Source organism: Mastomys coucha, unplaced genomic scaffold (assembly GCF_008632895.1).
Source record: "Mastomys coucha isolate ucsf_1 unplaced genomic scaffold, UCSF_Mcou_1 pScaffold20, whole genome shotgun sequence".
Lineage (NCBI taxonomy): Eukaryota > Metazoa > Chordata > Mammalia > Rodentia > Muridae > Mastomys > Mastomys coucha.
The window spans coordinates 141,814,203-141,837,236 of NW_022196903.1; the positions used below are offsets into that span (position 1 = coordinate 141,814,203).

General features: G+C 43.0%; 1 long non-coding RNA gene across 1 annotated transcript; it reads right to left on the minus strand.

The window, feature by feature from the left end:
- Positions 1-12,308: 12,308 nt before the first annotated feature.
- Positions 12,309-22,827, minus strand: LOC116099822. Its single transcript, XR_004122395.1, has 3 exons — positions 22,642-22,827; positions 22,130-22,352; positions 12,309-12,602 (listed from the first exon to the last, which is right to left on the minus strand). It is a non-coding gene; the product is annotated as an uncharacterized LOC116099822 (long non-coding RNA).
- Between the last annotated feature and the right edge of the window lie 207 nt (positions 22,828-23,034).

The following is a 23,034-nucleotide window of genomic DNA, read 5'->3' on the forward strand; positions in this document are numbered from 1 at the left end:
ATCCACCTGCCTCTGCCTCCCAAGTGCTGGGATTAAAGGCGTGCGCCACCACCGCCCGGCTGTACTCCATTTTTAATAGGGTTATTTGGTTCTCTGGAGTCAGGGTCCCCAAAGAAGAAGCTAGAGAAAGGACCCAAGGAGCTAGAGAAAGGGCCCAAAGAGCTGAAGGGTTTACAGACCCTTAGGATGAACAACAATATGAACTAACTAGTACCTTCAGAGCTCCCAGATACTAAACCACCAACCAAAGAGTACAAAAGGTGGGATTCATGGCTCCAGCTGCATATGTAGCAGAGGATGGCCTAGTCGGTCATCAATGGGAGGAGAGACCCTTGGCCCTGTGAGGGTTCTTTGCCCCAGTGTAGGGGAATGCCAGAGCCAGGAAGTGGGAGAGGGTGGGTTGGTGAACAGGGGGAGGGGAGAGGGAACAGGTGTTTGTTTTTGTTTTTTATATGGAGGGGAAACTGGGAAAGGAGATATCATTTGAAATGTAAATAAAGAAAATATCTAAGTTAAAAAAAAGAAAAATTCTTTGAACATGCACTCAAATAGAGTAAATCCAGAAAATCAAAGCATAGATATCAGGAAAACAATGGCATCTTGTCCCAGGCTTATTAACATAATAGTATAGAGAAATAGCACCTGCTTGCAGCAAAGTGCAAAGCTTTGAGGTTCTTTTAAAGGCAGGCAGCCGTGTGTGTGTGTGTGTGTGTGTGTGTGTGTGTGTGTGTGTGTGTCATACACAACCCATATAAAACACATAACAAAGCAAGTCAGACACTTTCATATTCAATGATATCTGCATGAGCACAGTGTAGCAGACACCATGCAGGAAGAGCTGCAGTGAGCAAGTGAGCTCTCTGGAGATGGCCTACTGAGCTGTAAATCTTGGAAGCTGCCCATGGAAGGAAGATGGAGAAGAAGAGAGAGAATCATGTCATTTGAGTTAAACTAGCTCAGAGGTTGACTACATAACAGACAGCCACATGAAGGGAAGGGGCCCTTTAGAGAAATAATAAGGAGTCTCAAAGTATTATAGGAAGTGACTAGCATCCAGAGGAACTTCAGGGCAGCCCTGGGGTGACTATACATAGGGCAGGAGTTCTGGAAAGGGAAAGTACATGATCTTGTTAAGGAGATATTGACTGTTCCTATTGCTTTAGCATGGCTTAAGGGAGACCCACCTTCCTGGGCAGCAATTCCTTGGCCAGAAAACTGACATCCCCAATTAACTCTTAAGAGGTAGACTCTACTTGATAATGTTTCTTAAACAGAATAGAAAACTTTGTCTCAGAAGAAGTGAGGGGGCATAGAAGTAAAAACTGGGATATTAATACCATCTTCTAAAATAGGAAGTTGAGATATTGAATGGCTTAGTCAAAGTTGTAAATCTAATATATCACCTAAGGTCATAACTTGACCAGCAGAGGCTGTGGTCAGTGTTGCTACTGTATCAGGATTTGGTATCACTTTAGTCAATATTCCTAATCATAAGCTATAAAAGTATATTTTATTCATCTGATGGAATTGTCATCTCATAGATTTATTGCTGAATAACCTCACCATTTCTAGTACTTTCTGAAATCTAGCTGGCTTGTTCAACTCATCTGTTCTGGCTCAATATCCTCTCCAAGTTGACTGATTTAAACTGGCTTCTCTCTCAGCCTCTGACTGAATTGTTCTGCTTGGATGCTGGGGCTTGCCCAGCTTCCAGGTAACTGAGGAAGGCAGCTAGTAAGGTATAGGCAATTGGTGTCAGTGTTAATAGAAGGGAACCTCCCCCTCTGCTGACACCAGTGGTCAAGAATATCTGATGAGAAACTCGAAACCTATTTAACTCTGAGGAGGCCAGCATAAAAGAAAAGGATAGAGAGAAATCCATGCAACATATGCACACAAACACACACACACACACACACACACACACACACACACTCACACACACACACACTAGCTGGGCCCAACCACTTGTTTCATCAATTTAAAAAGTGCCCATGCATACTTATATACATATCTCTATACATGAATGTATATATGTACATATAGACAGACATATAGACATATTGTACATACATATAAACATATGCTCACACACACATATATACATACACACACACACATTTGGTGGGTGGAACAGAGCATTTTTCTCTCAGTCTTTTTATACCTTCTTAGACACAGTTCTCTATAAAATTACCTTACAGATAAAATGTTACACAAAAGGGGAGTTAGATAAGGATGCTGATAGTAAGGTCAAAGCAGTGTTTCATTCTATAAGCTCATTATAAGTTCAAAGCAATAGTTACACATGTCCTTGCTTTATTATGGTGTATACCTATGGCTTCACCCTTGTATCTGACCTAGAATGTTTTTCCTTGATCACAAATTTGTCCCAAGGCTATTTCTTTTCTTAGTGTAATTTATGAAAGCTCATTGTATTCCTTATTATGCAGCCTTTACTTGTTCTATGAGGTGGAGACACATTCTATTCATAATTCTAACTATATTACATCTTTCTGACAAAACTAAAACCATCTTCTTAAACTTCCTACAACTATTTGAATACAATCAGGAATTCTATAAAGTAATTAATTCATCTGAACAGCATTAATTTGTGAAAGTTCATTTCATGTTAATTTGCAGGAAATTTACCCAATAGGGTGGGCTATCACCCTAGAAGTAATCACACCAGGCTCTAGGCAGTGAGGGTCTCCTGGTGTCCACTCACACCACACCAAGTGAATGAAGAGTATTGCAATGACAACCATGAGAAAGCACATCAGAAGTAAGAAGAAATCCTGGGACAAAGTCTCTGGGGATGTGCCTCACCAGAGTTTACCCATCACAGCTGACCAGGATGTTGGGCCATCTCCAAGGAGCTCACTTGCCCACTGCAGCTCTTCCTGCATGCCATCTGCCACTTGGTCTCCAACTAACTCTGGCAATGTGTTCTAATCTTCTGGGTCCTTGTTTTCTGGCTTCAACTGCCTTTGCTGACCTATGCTGACTGCATGAACTCACGAACAAACAACCCCACTGCACGGTACTCACTGTATTGACTCCCAACTGACTGACCCTCTCTCCCTGATCTGTTCTTGAGTAGACTCTCCTGTCTCTGACTAATTTTGTCACTTTGTCTATCCCTCCATTACACATCATTATTTGGCATTAAAGGTGTGTAGTAAGAGAGTGGCTATACTCCAGCTGTACTCCAGAGACCTAGGTCTTTGAATGTCATCCCTTGCCAGAGCAACCACATTGTTGCATGGAATAAATTCCTCTAAAATAAGCAGCAGAAATCACCTCTGACTCACTTAAGAAGAAAAAGCAGATGCTATGGAAGACTAAAGAATTGGACACTTTACAGCCAGGGTTAGTTCTGGGCCCCCCATTGTGCAATTACTCTATAATCACGGACTTTATTGCTGGCCACAAGGCAGGCTTATTACACTGTGCACTCAGCTTTCTGAAAAACCATCTACTCCTTCACAACCACAGTCAGACAACTACAGATGTGTCCCCAGGTCTTTATCACTATCTACTGATTTCATGTCTAGGGCAACAGATCAGCTTTAGAGGGCCAAATTCATGTGTTTGAGCCCAGAGACAAGAAGCTGAAAAAGAGATGGTTGCTATTTTTAGTGACTTTAAGAAAGAAAGCTACTCCTGTTTATCACTTGAAAATGTGGAAAATTTTGGCTGGAGAAATGTCTCAGAGATTAGGAGCACTGAAAATTCTTCCAAGTTTAAGTCCTAGCACATGGTAGGACTTAAATGACTCTGTGATACCTTCCATTTAAAAGACTACACTTCCAAGGTTCCTTTGCAGCCAAGAGTGTGGGGCTAGGATAGGGAATGTGCTGCAATTATTTCTGTCCCCATCTTTTCCTATAAACATTCTCTCATCCACTAGGATGGGTATGGGACTATGGCTCAGTTTCCTGTTGGTGAGATTATGCCTCCTTGCCATGTAATCAATAAACACTGTTCCACCTAAGACCAGGGGAGACTCTCTTGTTCTGTCTTTCTGTCTCTATAAGATGTTTCAGAAATCTAAAAGCATGTGTGCAGGTGCCCTTGGAGGCCAGAAGAGGTCATCAAATTCCTTGAAGCCAGAATTATAGGTGGTTGTGAGTTGTTCAACATGGGTGCTAGAAACTGAATTTAGGTCCTTGGAAGAGCAGCAGGTGAGCCTCATCACTGAGATACTATATGTCCCCTATTCATAATTAATTTTTAAATTAATTTTATATGTATGAGTACTTTGCCTGCATGGATCTGTGCACTTCTTATGTGCCTGCTGCCAGAAGAGGGCGTCAGAGTCTCTGGAACTGGAATTACATATGACCTAGAGCTGATATGCAGATGTAGATATAGACCTGATGTGATATGTAGATGTAGACCTAGAACTGAACCAGATGCTTTGGGAGAGCATAACAACTGAGACATCTCTCCAGACAAACCTAACATGAAGCACATGGGCATTTTAATGGTCTGCAGAGAGCTATTGAATGGGTCCATTTATAGAGAGTATAAGCTATAAAAGTCAGGGGCTTCAAATAACATGAAAGAAGCAAAGGAGAGAATTGTGGAAGAATCTCTACAAAATCTTGTAACAAATTCATATACAGGGTAAAGAAATGTTAAATCCAAGATATACCTTAGAAGAAACATTCCAAATAAATGCAAAGGAATGTGGTCCATGCAGATGAGCAAATATGCATGCTTTGAGCTGGAAAATAGGATCCGGGCAGGTCAGGAGAGAATAAGGGTGATGGGGTGGGGGGAAGGGAACACCTTCTAGTCTCAGGGAATCCATGAAGTCCAAAGTGTTCATGAAGCAACTAGTTGGTGTCCAGACAGTTTCAGTAATTGTATCCAGTGCAACTGTAGTAGTGTGTGTGTGTGTGTGTGTGTGTGTGTGTGTGTGTGTGTGTGTGTGTGTGTACAGGAGAGGTAGGTTATAGCAATGAAGATACACTGGAAAATGAAAAATCCACCTCTTTCTCCAACTTCCTTCAGGAGAGAAACATCAAAGAGAATGAGAATCGGTAGATGCAGAACTCAAAGATGGGAAATCCGTCTTCATTTTTAGAACAACAACTAAAGGTCAGAGCTTTTAGAACAGGAATGCTTTCTTTCTCAGCTCAAAGTGTAGAGCCATCTGGTGCAACCATAGTCCAAGCAGAAGGGCTGGGCTGGCCTGGGTGTGGCTGCTGAGGTCATCCCTGCTCTCACCGAGGGACAAGTCTGGGAGGAGAGGACACCCACCCCAAGCTTCTCCAGTTGCAGCTGAGATCTCAGAGTTGCAAAATGAGCTCAGAGCTTGTCAAGGGGGACCGTTCTCTAGTACCCAGTGTGAGCCCACTGCCTGGAAGGGGACTGCTCCATCGAGGCCCAATCAGATGTTCTATGCTCGGATTCTTTCATCACAACAGGGGTGTGTCTATTGAATCTGGCAAGGGACTTACAAATAGATATCAAGGGTTTCATTTCAAAATTTCAGATAAACATGACTCGATCTCATTTTGTAAGATGTCACAGCTTTAGTAACTGATGTTAAGCCTGAGAGCATCACATCACCTTTTAACCTCTCAGCACTGGGAGTCAAGAAAACATCTCAGGCAACTTAATTGACATCTCCTAACTCAAGGTTAGCTTGATGACAGTATAGATTTCTTCTTGTCGAAATTCCCAAGGAGTCCATAGCTCAATTCAGTAAATCTATTTTACTTCCTGGACATTATCTCTCTCTCTCTCTCTCTCTCTCTCTCTCTCTCTCTCTCTCTCTCTCTCTCTCTCTCTCCCTCCCTCCCTCCATCCCTCCTTCTCTCTCTCTCTTCTCTCTCTCTCTCTCTTGCTCTCTCTCTCCCTCTCTCTCCCTCCCTCCCTCCTCTCTCTCTCTCTCTCTCTCTCTCTCTCTCTCTCTCTCCTCTCTCTCTCTTTTGCTCTCTCTCTCTCTCTCTCTCTCTAATGAGAGACATGGCCAACAGTGGCAAGTTTTAAAGGAGAAAAACTTAAGGTTCTGTCATTTTTTTCCACCAGGAAATCCCCTCAGTTGTATATACAGATTAGCCTAAGGTGAAAATAGGTAAGCATATGCCTACATGTGCATGCATGTGAGTTTGTGTGACTATGTATGTGACCATGAGGGTGTGAATATGTGTGAGAATATCTGTGAGTGTGTGAGAATGTATGTTTGAATGTGTGTGTAACTATGTAAGTGTGTTAAAGTGTATTGGGTGAGTGTGTGTGTGAATGAGTGTGTAAGAGTGTATGTTTGAGTGTGACCATGTGTGTGAGAGTGTGTATAATTGTATGTGTGAGTGTGTGTAATTGTATATGTAACCATGAGTGTGTATGTGTGAGAATATCTGTGTGAGTATGTGTGTGTGTGAGAAAGAGTGTATGAGTGTGTGACAATGTGAATGTGTGTAAGTGTATGTGTGTGTGAGTTTGTATGTGTGTATTATGTGTATGTGTGACTATGTGTGAAAGAGTGTGTGAGAGTGTGAGAGCAAGTGTGTGTGAGTATGTTTGTATGTATGTGTATGCATATGCATGTTATACTTTAATAACTTGAAAATAAATCTTCAGTCAGGCTGATGGCACAAGCTGTTATCCCAGAACTCTGAAAGCTGAAGCAGGAGAATAAATTAGAGGCTATTCTGGGGTTCATTTTATCTCAATACAAACAGAAAAAAACTTCAAAAGTTATCAATGAATAACTTTTGTCAGTCAGTCTTGACACTATTCCTTAGCACCCAAAGTAAAGTAACCCAAAACTCCACTAAGGGCCGAATGAGATGACCACCCTCATTTGTTGAACCAGCATGATGTGCCCTCATTTGTTAGTGAGCAGCGAAGTGAATGATGTAAGATGCATGGGTGACTCTGCCATCTGTTCTAAGTAGGAAAGCCTTTACGACAGACCACACAGTGTATGATGCTGTGTATATGTGAAGGGTCCCTTGAAGCACTCCATACATGCAGAAAGGTAATTATTTACTTACTTGTACAGAAAAGGACAAAGCCAAAACCTTTTCCCTCTTCTCTCTCTCAAGTTTTGTGGTGAGAGCTCTTTGAGAAAGCAAGAGAGAGCATGCAGACTTACTTAGTCCATGTTGTATGAGTCAGAGACATTTTCATGAGAAAATAAAAACAGGAGCAAAGGGCAGCTTTGGAGCTTCTGTTATTATATTTGATAAAGACGTGGACGTCATGGCTGTGGAAAAGAATCTGAGGCCAGGGCATTGAACCAGGAGAACCTGCCAAAGCCTGCACACCCAGCATCCTCTGGCCCCTTCCTAATGGAGTATAGGATGCTAAAGAAAGGTCGTCCTGGGTGGAGAGCCCGTGATCGGATACAGGGCAAGGTCAGAGAGTCCTTCCTGAAAGTTACTCCTGGAACCCTGTGGTGGAGTCCTGTGCTGGTTAGGGTTATTATATTTTTTTTTAACTTGAAATGAGGTAGAGTCAGCTGGAGAGAGGAAGCTCAGTTGAGGAATCACCTCTATCAGATTGGCCCATAGACATTTCATCAAGAGCATTTTATCAATTAATGATTGATGTAATAGGTCTCCAGCCAACTGTGAGAAATACCAGTCCTGGGCAGGTGGTTCTGGGCTATATAGCAAAGCAAACCAAGCAAGCTGAGGAGAACACACCAGTAAGCTGTGTTCCTCACGGTGTCTACTTGTGTTCTTGCCCCCAGGTTTCTGCCTTGAGTTCTTGTTTTGGTTTCCTTCAGTGATGAACTTGAAGATGAACCTGGATAGGCTGCTGTGTTAGGGCCAAGTCGGAGATTCCTGCCTATATCTACTGTGTCTCAAAATCCTTGAGCCAAAGGTGTTCCCTGCACCAAGCTGCCATCTTGTGTCCTAAACCTTGTCAACAACAACTGTAGAATTTGGAGGCTTGTGATGAGAATCAAGTTTCAATGACAAGTAGCTGTTAATATGCACAGAGGGTTAGGGGAATTAAGAAGTGCATTCTAAAGTAGATCATGGTGTTTGCATGTGTTTAACTATAAATAGACTCAAATCACTGAACTGAGCAATTTTGGTGAATGAACTATGTTTCTCTCATCTCACTTCAGTAAAGTTGCTATTAAAGATCTTCAGTATTCTCATGAAATGTTGGTTGTGGGGAAGGAATCTTCTCACAGTGGCATCTGTGAGTCGAAGCATAGGTTAGCCTCCTTGAGGTCCATTGGCATCTAGTGCAATGGCCTTGTGTGAACACTACAGGAGTTTTGATTGGCAGCAGTGATCCTTGGGAATCAAGTTATGACAGAGTGCTACTCTGGAGACCACCTACTGTCATATTTGGTTTCATATAGAGCACAGCTGTATAAGTAGATCCCAAAACACTGGATATGGCTTTAATGGCTCAATACTGTGAGCCTGGGTCCCTTGCCTTAGTGGCACCTCTGTCCCAGCTTTTTCTGTGCCTCAGAGATAAACATTCTCCTGGAATGGTGAGCTCATTTCTTGAAGAACGTATGCAATGTAAAAGTTCCTCCAGTATGGTGGCCTTCATCTGGTGCCATTCCATCATCCAACATGATCCACGAAGATTCCCCTTGGCAAGCGATGATAATGAGAGCTAGCCTTAACCTCTGGATGCTTATAAAGTATTGACTATCTTAGTTAGGGTTTGACTGCCGTGTATAGACACCATGACCAAGGCAGGTCTTATAAAGGACAACATTTAATTGGGCTGGCTTACAGGTTCAGAGGTTCATTTCATCATCATCAAGGTAGGAGCATGGCAACAACTAGACTGTCATGGTGCAGGAGGAGCTAAGAGTTCTACATCTTAATCTGAAGGTGGCTAGTGGAAGACTGACTTCCAGGCAGCTAAAGTGAGGGTCTTAAGCCCACACCACAATGACACCCTTCCTTCAACAAGGCCATACCTCCTAATAGTGTCACTCCCTGGGCCAAGGACATACAAACCATTACAGGGACTGTTACATGATAAAGAAGAGACATTAAGAGGTGACAGAATGGGCTGTGGATGTTGCTGCCTTCATAGGAATGGGGGTGCCCGGTACCACATCCCCGGGGTGACTTGGGGGCCTTCTATTTACATTACAGTAGAGGGTAAGTCTTCATTTAGGCATCCTGTCAACTAGCACTCATCTGGTCAACATTAGCATGGTGATCACTAGAGTTTTCTTGGGAAGGTGTCTTAGTTAGGGTTTTCATTGGTGTGAAGAGACACCATGACCAAGGCAACTCTTACAACAGACAACATTTAGTTAGGATTGGCTTACAGGTTCTGAGATTCAGTCCATTATCATCATGGTGGGAAGCATGGCAGTGTCCATGGTGCTGGAAAAGAACTGAGAGTTCTACATCTTATTTTGAAGGCAAACAGAAGTCTGGCTTTCAGGCAGCTGGAAGAAAGGTCTCTCAAAGCTCACCCTCACAATGACACACTTCCTTCAACCAGGTCACACCTCCTAATAGTGTCACTCCATGGGCCAAGCATATTCAAACCACTACAGAAAGGAAGCCTACATATGCTTATGTGCATCGTAGAATGGGGTTCGTCTTGGTGTGAGAGTCAGGAAGCTTTTCAGTACAGTGGCAAGGTCATTACCTAGGAAGAGGAAAGACTTGTCTTGGCTCATAGTTCTGGAGGTTTGGGTTGATGACTTATGGGCTTCCTTTGGGGGATCTGTGGTAAAGCAGCTGATTACAGCAGCAAGACATAGCAAAGCTGGGCATCGCATGGCTGAGACACAATGAGAGAGGAAGAGGAAAGTGCTAAGAGTATCCCCTAGTAACCCTAATACATCCCCTAGTTCCCTCTTTATACCTAAAGCTTCTATCCACTCCCATTATACCAACCTAGGACTAGGCTCTCACAAAAAAGTTTTAGGGGGACAATTTGGATTTGAAGTACAGAACATCTTTAGACAAAGTAACCATTAAAGCTATTATTTAAATAATGAGATGATTTTACACAGAGACAAAAGTGCTTTTATAAATATCAGTGATGGGATATGAAACTCCAGATAACAGGATACACCCAGAAGTGGCATGCACAGCATACGCTGGAAATCTACTGCTCTCAACAATTCATTAAAAAGTAGGGAAATGAGCTCCACAACTCCAAGTTTCTGGCCAGATTTTCAGCAGTAGGCATGTGTTACCTCTGTGGAGCAGACCTTAAATCTGAGCAAAAATCTGTAGGTTACCCCCATAACATTCATGCCATTATCATACCAATGGACATGCCTTACCACACATCTCATTATTATAATTTACAGGGTTCACTATGAGGGAAGACTGTTGGTGACTTTTCTCTTTCAGTAGCCTGCATGACCCCTTCTGATATTATGAATACTAGCCAACTAGGCGGAGCTCAAAGGCCACAGGGGCAAACCTACTACTAATACTTTGCTAAATTCTAACTTCCCCCTCAATGCCAGTCTCTGTGTCCCTACATTAATGCAGCTCTCAGATTCCATCAGAGAAGCTTTGCTATGCAGTAGAGCGAAGTTGACTCAGAAACTCATGCTGGTCAAAGTGGAGGGAGTAAGTTGAGGAGTTCTTAGCCACAAATGAGTCATCTCTATCAAACCCTCTTACCTTACATGACCTCTGGGTCATAAAAAATCCAAGAGAGAGAGACCACACCTTCCAAATATAACAGGGCCGCTGTACTTACAAACCCACATCAGCTGTGGCTTTAAGACCTATATCAGATCAATCCAGTCAATCTTTTCCAGAGATATGAGGAGAGGTGAGGGGCTCATTAGTTCCCACCGCTCTCTGAGGAGCTATAGACATTCGATGACTTCAGAAACCATTGGGTCTGTTCTCTTTAATGTGTGGTCACTGGTAGGTTTGCCATGCTCCAGAGGATGACCCTGCCTTCATGCCCTGAGACGGGCAACAGGAATCAGACTAGGTGGGTATTTTGTGACACTGCTGCTAGGAAGACATTTAAAAAGGTTTACTCCCAAGGGGCCAAAGTCCAACCTGGTGAAACAATGTTTTATTGGGGTTACTTACAGTACATGGCTGAAGGATTAATTACAGGAGCAACAATAATGCAAAAACAACTTACTGCATCACCAGAGCCCACCCTAGTATTGGTGACAGCTCATGAAAACTAGAACCCTGTAACTCACAGAACAATTTGCAGGCAGGTTGGCAGGTTTAAGAGTGTCTTTTTTCAGACAGATCAGCTGATCTGAACCTCTCCCAGGCAGTGTGACTGGTCTCTGCTTCCTCTAGGCAGCTGAGATAGTCTGAGAATCTTCTCATCTTCTTGATAGCTTGTCTGGTGTCTGTCTCTTTCAGGTGCTTGGCTAGTCTGAGAACATTGCTCAGCAGTCCTTACCACTTAAACAACTGAAGGGAGGGACCTAGTGAATCTGGTCAGATTTAGGGACTTCCTGAATCCTTTGAGTTGTTTAATTCTCGAGCTTAAGTAGCTTCCCTACTGTATTGGAGGACATTGCAACACAGCAGTGGGTTGTATTTTAAAAAGAGGATGTGAAGTGGGGAGGGGGTGAAAGGTCAGGGGTAAGTCTGAGAATCATTGGGAGAATAGAGAAGAGTGAATGTGCTCAGAACATATTGTATGAAATTCTCAAATAATTAACCAAAATATATTTTCAAAGAAGAGAAATAATATAGCTAGAATGGTTCCCCATTTTCAAAGCAAATTTGTGCTTTGCAGTTTAATAGATTTTTTTTCAAACTTTAAACTTATTTCTGTGAGGAAAAACTTTTGTCTGGTTTAAGCCAGTCATCCTCTGCCTGTTGGTCTCAAGACTTATTCTACTTTTAAATAGCCTTGAGCTTCTAAATGCCCTTTTAGCTTGGTATCATGTCTATGGATAATCACTGCATTACTATCTCTTCCATGCCAGAAGCAAAAGCAGAAATTTAAAAACTTTCTAACAACAATTCACTTTAAAATACTAGTGACAGACTAATGATATAGCTTAGTGAGCAAAGACACTTGCAGCCAAGACTGATGACTTTAGTTTGACTCCTGGGACCACTGTGGTGAAGGACAAAAACTGGTGCTTGTAGATCATTTTTGACCTCCACACTTGTATCTTGATATACCCATGCCCCATTCCCATACAAAAGATAAATGTAATAAAAATGTAAAAGAGCCATGTCCATCACAGTGGTAGGATGAGACTGATTATATGATTTAATGAACAATTAAAGTCTGTCCTCTGTATCCATGAGCTTCAAAGAAAAATAGTTGGGGGAAAACCTGCTGTCTATTCTGAACTTGTTTCCCTAAAATCACAGCAGCATGCTAGCTACTTGTGTATGCTACAGAATATTGGTTTTATAATTGTAGAGGTGATTTACAGTACAGAGGGAATTGTATTTTGGTATCTGAGAAGGTTCTAGAATAAACATCCCTCACCAATTCTAAAACACAGCCATATTTTCCAAAACAAGAGCACTTAGTGTTAAGGGGGGAGGCTTGTTCAGAGCATTACAAGTCTCCTCAGTATCCAGTTTTCTCAAAGGCAACTAGATACTTACCAGGTCTGCTCAGCATTCGGGCCACGTGTCCTCTCCCATGCCACGGCCTCTGGACACCCTCACAAGGCTCTTGGGGGAAAACAAGAGGGAACAGCAGAAGAAAGCAGTCAAGAATTATGACAGAAATCATTTACACCTGGGCACTTAGTGGAGATCCCAGAGATTCCAGAAACTGAAGTCTGTCCCTTAGTTCTCACAGCCATTCTGGCACTGAATGCAAAAGGGACACTGAGCTCTGGGTCAGTAGTGGGGTCAGGCATGGAGGGATAAGTCTGCTGAGCCCACACTGGCCCCTTTCCACAGTTCTGCAGTCCTGGCTTGTCATGGCGTTGGCCTTTCCTCTGCTGGCCACTTTGAGGGTACGATTCCCTGTAGAGTTGTGGGAAGGACTCTAGCAGCTGCAGAGCTGTCAGTCATCCTTACTGCTCTTCAAGTCTCTCAAGACAACTTTCTTACTAATTCTTCTGGATTAATAAGAGGCGTTTTAGAGTTTCAACAGTTATCAAATGACTTTCCTCATCTGCACAGATTGTAAATCACTGGAAATGAGGTTAATACTAGCAATAAAACCCAATTGAAAATAGTCTTAATTTTAAAGGCAGTCTTATCCTAAACCAGTGTTCAACATCCTAAAAGCCATAGGTTTTTACCAAAAGTCTTCTCATTTCTTCAGCAGAGTATAAAGCAATTGGAATCTGCAGAATGCCAATAACGTTTGTTTCATTCAGGAATAACAATAAGTGTACAGCTACAAACCCAGCTGCATGACTGTGGCTACAGGCCTTCTTATCACCAGGATACTACCCATAGGCCCAGGTTCACCACCAGCACTCTACCATGCTACCATTGTAGTAACGCCACCCAAATCCCAGAGCAGTTAAATTGCAAGAAGATTGTTATTGTTGCATTATTGTGTGTTTGTTTTGCCTTAACGTTTGCTTGCATAGCTTCCTTCTTTATCTTTCTTCATCTTGGATTTTAAGACCAGAGCTCACTATGTAGCACAGGCTGGCCTTAAATGAACATTCCTCCTGCCTCAGCTTCTAGAGTACTGAGCTTATAGTGTGGGCTTATAACTAGCATGTTTTTCTTTTGTCAACTGTCATTACAGAGTCTCAGACATCATGTATATTCATTTATGTTCAGTCCAGATGCCTCATGCTGTCATTACAGAGTCTCAGACATCATGTATATTCATTTATGTTCATTCCATATGCCTCATGGGTGTAGTTTGTGTTCAGTTGTATTAAGTAGAGCTGTAACCATTCATGTTGTTGGAACTCAAATTGAAGAAGGAACAAACATCTGTTTTAACACTTTTACACAAACATAAAGAGGATTAATGCACTTTTGAGCACCTTTGACCTGCAAACACTTTCTTGCCAAACAATTAAGCAAGTAATTGCCAAGATAAAACTATGAACACAAACCCATTTCCTAAATAAATGCAGAAAAAATAATGGAAGACATGCTTCAGCGTCGTCTGCTTCCCACTTCACCTTCACTTACTTCCCACTGGATTTTAGAATAACTGATTAAGACCCTCAAGACTTGTACCACAGACCAGAGTGAAGCTGCAGCTTAGGGCAGCAGCTTTCTTCTTAGCACTTTGCTTGCTACATTAAAAATTATGTTTCTGTTGTCATATATTGGTATGTGGCTACTATTTCCACACAAACTTCCTATGTGGCCACCGTGTCATATACTGAGAGACTGACAACTGTGAAGTTAAACTGATTGGATCTCAGATCTGGAATCAATGAAGGCACCAGCCTCTGGCCAGGTCTCTGAGAACATTTCCAGAATAATTTGTGATGAGGAAGGATAGCACCATTCAGTGGCAGCCCAGATACAGAGGCCTAAGGGAAGGATTGTCTTTAAAGTGATTTCTCTGTAGCATTTGTCATAAAGTATGTTACACATCTAGAAATCTGTATTCTCAATGAACTTATAATTTAAAGAAAAATAATGCCAACAGGGTCTCAATTCTTGCTTTTTATAGGCAGCCTGCCTGTTAGAAAAGCTAATAATCCTATAATCTTCTGACTTGCCACTCAGATCACAGGGAAGCTGTGGGTCTCCTCACAGGGCATCCATTCCATTCAACAGTGTCCACAGAAATGTCTCACCAAGGTAAGAACATCCTTCCTACAGCTGCTGCAAATGGATCTGTTATGATGGGGAGAAGGTGTATTCCCCACCAAGGCGGCCAAGTTACTGAAGCTTCTATGACACCATTACAAAGACCTCTCTCTGGATTAGCAATAGAAAATTCACATTAACATGAAAAATTATCAGGGTACTCCATAGATTTCTCATGATAGCTAGTGTTAAGAGGTATTTATAGTTTCCTTTGCCACAACATTTTTTAGTAGAATTAGATTTTAAAGGAAATTTCTCCATTGAACCCTAAGATTGAAAGAGGCAACTGCGAGCTGGGTAAGTTGAGCATATGAAGCTCAGGTCTCAGTATGGCAGCTGAGTGTGTGGGCTAAGAGGATTAGAAGCCATTGTCACCTGTGGACTAACATGTACTTTGCTAAAATGATGTAATATCCCTATGTATAGCCTAATTTAAAGGAGACTTGAGTAAACATTGGCATTAGCCACTGAACTGGTACATTTGTTATTTCTAAACATATTAATGGACTACATAAGAACATTTGGTCAAAGACAGACCTCATAGATGACAGGTTATCGCCTAGTGATAGATGTCACAGGTGTCTGGATATGTACACCTGTGTGTATAATGCTTTAGCAAAGTTGACATTGTCTAATGACAGCTTGTTTCAAAATGGCTTCATCATCAAATGGCATAGGATTGTGACCTCCATCATTGAGAACTGCAAGCAAGAATTTGCCTCAACACCTGAAAATACCTCTTCATGTTTTTTGACCTTCATAGTAGGTCAAAATTTTCACAGTTCCATAGGTACATAAATTTTCTAGTATTTGAGGTCAATTATTGGGACAGAGCTACCAACTTCATTTAAACATTCCTTATATTTTGTGAATATAGATGGGATTTCTAACTAGTTGTGCTGTTCCTTGGTTTCGGTTTGGGAGGTTTTCTTATTTATTGATGGAACAGAGTGATCTGATATATGGCATTTTCCCTGGTTCCGAAGTAGTTGAGAGTTAATTATATGGTAACTACATCCTTCCCTATATTATATGTAAAGCTGATATTGGAACATTGAGTTTTCATCCACAAGCCAATGAACATTCATTACAGATCTCCAAAATTGAGCAAAGTGAGTCACCCAGTGTATTAGTCAGGGTTTCTATTCCTGAACAAACATCATACCAAGAAGCAAGTTGGGGAGGAAAGGGTTTATTTAGCTTACTTTCACATTGCTGTTGATCAGCAGAGGAAGTCAGGACTGGAACTCAAGCAGGTCAGGAAGCAGGAGCTGACACAGAGGCCATGGAGAGATGTTTTTTACTGGCTTGCTTCCCCTGGCTTGCTCAGCCTGCTCTCTTACAGAACCCAAGACTTCCAGCCCAGGGATGGCACCACCCACAAGGGGCCCTACTCCCTTGATCACTAATTGAGAAAATGCCCCACAGCTTGGTCTCATGGAGGCACTTCCCCAACCAAAGCTCCCTTCTCTGTGATAACTCCAGCCTGTGTCAAGTTGGCACACAAAACCAGCCAGTATACCCAGTCACAGCCAAGGCTGGAAATAAATGTAGAGATACCAAACTCAGATCAAGTCTCCTGGAGGCAGCTGCCTCCTAAGAGGAGGAAGACATATCTAAGTCCCAGGACAGAAGTATTCAAAATGTTTTCCTAACACCTGTGGCGAAGGCATTAGGACTGACTGGGAATGGAGCAACCCATGGTCCCTTTGAGGCCATTGCTTCAGAAATCTCAGGGAACCAGCAGTCTGCCTCAGCTACTGCCTTGTTTGTATGCCTTCTTTCAGTGAGGGTTCCCTCTTTCCTAACAGCTTACTTTACTGCTGCTCTGACTCTTGTATATTCTTCTATTTTCTATTTTTCTATCTGTCCCTATCCCTATAGCTAACATTTACTATGTGTTCCTATTCACTGTCCCACACTGTGTGCTTGACAATTACACATATGCAAATGTACTCTGGGGAGGGCATAGATCGTATTGAAAATGGTCTCATATGCATCTTCAAGTCCTTTTGATTGGGGGAAAGGTTAAATGAAAAAATATTGAAGCCAACCTCTCAGACACATTTGTTTCACTCATGAATTGAGTAGTCACAGCATGAATTGCACACAGAGGGAGGGACATCAGCTACTGCTTCCATCTTGGTTGGTTTGCACCGAGATCTAGTGTTGACATGACCTCTTCCTACAATTCTTCCTACAACATGCTCTGCTCAACCTTCTGATAGGAGACAAACCATCAGTCACACAGACTTCTCTAAGAGAAGGATGTCTTAAGACAACATGGTTTTGGGTTTTAGTCATGAAAGCAGAAGCAGCTACAAAATTGGTCCTTTAGATGTAGATGGAACTTTTACACACTGGAAGAAGTCTTTCAATTCCAGAAAGAATTTCTAAATAAAAAGATGTAGTATCCAGTTATTTTCAGGCTCTAGATGGTCAACTTGAAGTAGTTCATCTTTGGCCTGACCCTTCCTTCTTTCCTTCCTTCCCTCTCATCATGCAACCCAGACCAGCCTTGCCTTGAACTTGCAGTCCTGCTTCAACCTCCCCTGTGCAAGGGTTACAATCATAAGTCACCATGCCTAGTTTCCCCTTACTTTGAGGTTTAGTCTACATCATTTGAAGAGCTTTTGTCAGATCTTTACTGAAGGTTTGAGGCCTGTGGGGCAAGGTCTCTCTCTCTCTCTCTCTCTCTCTCTCTCTCTCTCTCTCTCTCTCTCTCTCTCTCTTTCTCTTTCTCTCTCCATCCTCTATACTTCCTATACTTCCACCCCACCTCACAGCTGGCTCCTGTTTCCACATATCTGGTCAAATTCTGTTGAGGGCTAGATATAGGAAGGGAACAACAAAAGAAGAAAAATAGGGATGAGGGTGGGGGAAGGAGTTAAGGGAGAGAAGAAGGAGGAAAGAGGAGATATAGACACTCTACATATATGTATACTTAATTAACCAATGGATGAGAAATGTGAAGGAGAAAGAGATTCTACCTTTCAAACCAGTCATGACTCAAACAGAGTACTAACATCCAGAGGCGACATGATTTAGCAAAAGAAGTGAAAAATTTGTACTGCTTGGGGAGGTAAATTTGTACTTCTATCCTTGGGTGTTGGCCATACATGACAAAAGTCATGCAAAGTATAGAATAGTCATGTGGAAACTCCCAGTTGTCTATTAGGTGACCCAAGATAAGACTCCTAACAATGGAAGTTACAGAGCCTGAACTGGCTCCTGTTCAGGCAAGACTTTCAGGAAAGGGACTGGGGCACCAACCTAGTCACAAAATCTTTAACCTACAATTTGTCGTGTCTATAAGATGTGCTGGAGTAAACATGGTGCAGATACTATGGAAATGGCCAACCAATGACCAGTCCAGCTTGAGACCCCAGCCATAAGAGGGAGCCCACTCCTGACATTGCCCAGAAGGGGCAGAGGCTGGATAGCCCAGAGACCTAGGGTGGAACCAAACACAACTGACCAAAAAACAAGTCAATGAAATGATTCCTACTTATAGTCAGCTATACTCATAGGTTGGTGCCAATTGTCATCAGAGAAGCTTCACCCAGCAACTGAAGGAAACAAATCCAGAGACCCACAGCCAAATATTAGGCAGAGCTTGGAGAATCCTGTGGAAGAGGGGGAGGAAGTATTATAGGAGCCAGAGGGGTCATAGACTACAAGAAATCCCACAGAATCAACTAACCTGGACTCATAGTGGCTCACAGAGGCTGAACCGCCAACCAGGAAGCCTGCATGGGATTGACCTAGGCCCTCTGCACATATGTTACAGTTACGTAGCTTGGTCTTCATGTGGGACTCCTAACAATGGGAGCAGGTCCTGTCTCTGACCCTTTTTCCTGCTTTGGGGAAACTTTCTTCCAATTGGGTTGCCTCATCTAGCATTAATAGGAGAGACGGTGTCCATTCTTACTGCAACTTGATATGCCATGACTGGTTGATATCCATGAGAGAAATGGAGGAGGAGTGGATGGGGGAGGGGGAAGGAGGGACTAGGGGAGGGACTAGGAGGAGAGGAGGAAGGGGAAACTGGTAGTCAGGATGTAAGAATAAATAAATAGATAAATTTTTAAAATGAAGTTAAAATTATCCTGGATATGGCTGGTCATCTTTTGGTCATGTGCCCACCTTTATCCAAAGGGTTTGGCTCAAACCCAGCCAGCCTTGGGTTAAGAAAGTGAACCTAGTAAGGAGTTTATGAAAGAAATGTCAAAACTCCCAAAGAAAGGTATCAGCCCCACAAAGAGACATGACTGAAGCCTGAGCTTAGGTGGAAGGGCTCCCGCGATGTGCATCTGATACTGATGCATAAGCCACTGCCGCCCAATACTGAAGAACTGCTTCATTGCTTGTTGATTGACTTTCCCTTTTGAAACAGCATTCTGCATCATAACCCAGGGTGCCTCCCAACTTTGCAGACTTCCTGCCTCTTTTATTCTTGTCTCTTTCCGTTTTCATGTGTGTGCGTGATCACACGTATGTGGAGCCTGTGCATGAATGTTCGCTCAGAATGTTCCTTTATTTTTCTTACACATTATTCATTGAGCCAGAGTCTCTCAATCAAACTCAGAGCTTGGCAGAATGGCTGTTCTCCCTAGCCAGCTTGCTCTGGGGATCCCCTGTATCCTTTTTCCAGAGCTGGAATTACAGACAGTTACCACACCCTCCTGACACATTGTTTGGGTTCTTGGGATCTGAACTCTGCTCCTCACATGGCTTTAACACTGAGGCAACTTCCCAGCTTCCACTTCAGCCATTAGAGTGCTGGCATTACAGGTGCCACTTGCCCCAAATTGCCTCTGGCCCCAAAAGTACTTCTCATACAATTGTTTGTTTAGTTTTGTACTGATGCAACTTTTGGTATTAATCATTGTAGCCAAGGAGTACTTTCCCAAAATATCTGATAGCAGCCTCCCAATGTTCTTCCCTTGCCTCGAGCCCCTTGAACTTGCCCGAAGTTCACTATGTTACGTATAACTGCACAGCAATGCTGTTTTTCCCAAATCAATGCCAGCACTATTCAGAAAATCTGCCTGTCCAACTTGCTTCATTTTTTATTTAAGTTGACAGATTATAATAACTAACTAAGCCCATGCTCCAACCTTGTGGGAGGAATGTTCACTCAAAGGGGGAACAGAGGACCTGTATGCTCACCACGACTGAAAAGCAAGATATGTATGCTTACTGCAACAGAGGAAGCAGGAAGAGCATGCTCATCACAACAGAGGAAGCGGGATGCACAGGCTCACCATCATAGATATGGTTGATAGATATAGTTCGTTAGCTCACCTTCTGAGAACCGCTGTGCTGTCTTTCCTATTAGCACAGTCTCAACAAGCTGTGTTTGTACCCATGTCTAAAGATAACCAGGAGCCTGCAGAAGGGTTTCTCACTCCCCATGCTGTAGGTGGGTGTAACTGACACAGGTGTGCAAACTCATTGTTTACATCAACTCTCATCCTGGCTCTTTATTGTGCCCTACAGCTCTGTTGCAAGTTGATGAGAATATAGGTATTCTTTCAAGTATTACCGTCCTCACCACCTGCGTGTTGAGCAATAGGCAACAACAAAAGAGATCACAATGGAGTCACAGAGGGCAGGAGATGCCCGCAGCAGCCTGTCTGGATAAACTGTTTAAGATGATAACACATTTTTATATGAACATATTCAAATGAAATCACAGAAACATCTTTCAACAAAGAGGGAAGACAGACGCTTGCTTGGATCCAGCTAATTGCTAAGCTGACTTAACTAATTTAGTATACAAAAACCGTAGAGGAAGGTGATGCCCTGTATATCACATGCTCAAGGCAATGCTTTTAAAAGTCTTTTTGGAACATAACTTGGTTCTATGGTGTATTCTTTCAACAGTGTAATGAGCCAATTTTAGGAGAGATGAAAGCAGAGGGGATGACAAGCCTGGCTCTGGGGACCCCATTCTTGTAGATTTCCATAATCTCCATCTTGACATTCCTTTTTTTAACCTCAAAAGACTGTGTGTAGCCCAGCTTGGGGGTGGATTTTTGCTTCACTATATAATGACCCATTTGTATCATGGATGTCTCATCCCATCTTCCTACACACGAAGATGATTTCATGTCTCCCCGAGGCCCTAACCTTAGCAACCCAAACCCAATGCAGGGAGAGGCATGCTCCCATCCGTCCATGACTAACTCAAGAGTTGGTGAGATTTTGCACAGTGGATTCTGCACTTTGGAAACAGCACATAAATGTATGTACAAACACAGCTCAAGTATCTCTGCCTTGCACCCATGGAATATTCTAAGTGCTAAAAGAAAAAAGTCTACCCAGGCCTCTTATTTGCTGCCCTTGATGTCTTTCTACCAACAGAAATATTCACCTTATTTATAGAAACACTTGACCTTTAAGTAGTCAGTTAAGTAGAAATGGTTGTTTTCCTTCTGGACCTCTAGGTGTGGGGAAATGTTTGCTCCAGCAGCATTGTCTCTCCTGTACTGTGCTCCCGTAGAATACAGCACCGGTGAAGGAGCCACTAAGTCAGCAACCTAGGAAATGCCTGCCTGACCAGGGCAGGAAGGAGGTCAGAGGTCACCTTCCCACAAGAGCTAGGCACGTGATAGGAAAAAGACTGTTCACCAAGACCATGTGGGAGACATCAGTCTCTACTCACCCACTCACTCACTCACACACTCACTCACCTACCCACTCACTCACTCACCCACTCACTCACCCACTCTCCCTCTCACCTACTCATTCAACTACTCACTCACCCACTTACTCACTCACTCATCTACTCACCTACTCACTCATTTACCCACTCCCTCACCCACTCACTCACTCACTCACCCACTCACTCACATATCCACCCACTAACTCACTCATCCACCCACCCACTCACCCATTCACCTACTCACTCACTCACTCATTCACCTACTCACTCACTCATTTACTCACCCACCCACTCACTCACTCACTCACCCACTCACCATCTCATAAGTGCTTAGTAACCACTGTACCTTACCAGCTACAAATTCACACCACTTGAAACCCTCCTGGCCATGCCAGAAAGCTTCTAGATACAGAGCAGGAGCCATATCATCTGGAAGGGAGTGCACACACTGCCCTGCTAAACTGTGTTTCAGGAAACACTCACTTATACCCAGGCCCTGTGCTAGATCAGAAGGATCCAAAAGACAAATAGCTCCATCTTTGAGAGACCTGGAGCTTCCTGCAAGGAGAGGTAAGGCATGCCGGCCAGCCCTCAGCAACAGTGTACAGGGATGTAGAGGCAAGCATCACACTCAGTGTTGCTGCTGGATCTCCATGAGACTAATGGTCCTTGTGGTGGTGTGAATATGCTTGGCCCATGGGAAGTGGCACTATTAGGAGGTGTGGCCTTGTGGGAAGTCCATCTCTGTAGGGGTGAGCTTTGAGATCCGATGCTTAAACTCTACCTGTGGTGAAGAGAGCCTCCTTCTAGTTGCCTGTGAAAGACAGTCTTCTCTTGACTGCCTTCAGAACTCTTGGCTCTTCCAGTGTCATGCTGGCCCGGATGCTGCCATGTTTCCTGCCTTGTTGATAATGGATAAGCCAGCTCCAATTAAATGATGTTCTTTATAAGAGTTGCCTTGGTCATGGTGTCTCTTCCCAGCAATGAAACCTTACTAAGATAGGGCTCTACAAGAAAGAAACTTCTGTTAAAAAGAATAGCCACAGGAGTCCCTGGATTCAAGGACAGAGTGGGAATTCCTAAATCCTGAAAAGGATCATCCTGGGAGGCTTTATCACTGTACACCAATTGTCCATCTATTTTCAGGGACTAGAAAACCAACACAAATGTCCGAATCTGAGCATATCACCCCTAAGACAAACTATCAACAAGACTGTCACCACAGCACTCATGTATTGCCCAGTGGGGGAAGCAGGGAAATGAGCAAAGGATTAAGCATCTAGAGGGAAAACTCACATCAAAAGAAGACCTTGCTCCACAGTGTCCTGGATGTCATTTTTGCCTCTAGAAGTTTAAGAGGTCTGGTTCTTCTCTAGAATGTCTTTATGCTGTAAGGTGGCTTTGTTGTTTCCATCATACCCTACTGCCATCTCTGGCATCACCATATCCACCTCAGTGCCCACACACTTCCTCTCCAGGAGCTATCCCTTCCAAACAATGGTGACTGTGACTTTCCTTTGTGATGATCAGTGGTGGGGATATTTGGGGTGCATGTCAAAATGCTCCAGAGAAACTCTGCTGTTAATTTAAGCTGAGAGCTTAGACAGCATCTTGCTTTATGGATGCTTCCTGGCTCTTTCAGATAACTTGCCTCTATCTGGCCACCACTTTGTTTTTTCTGTCTTCTAG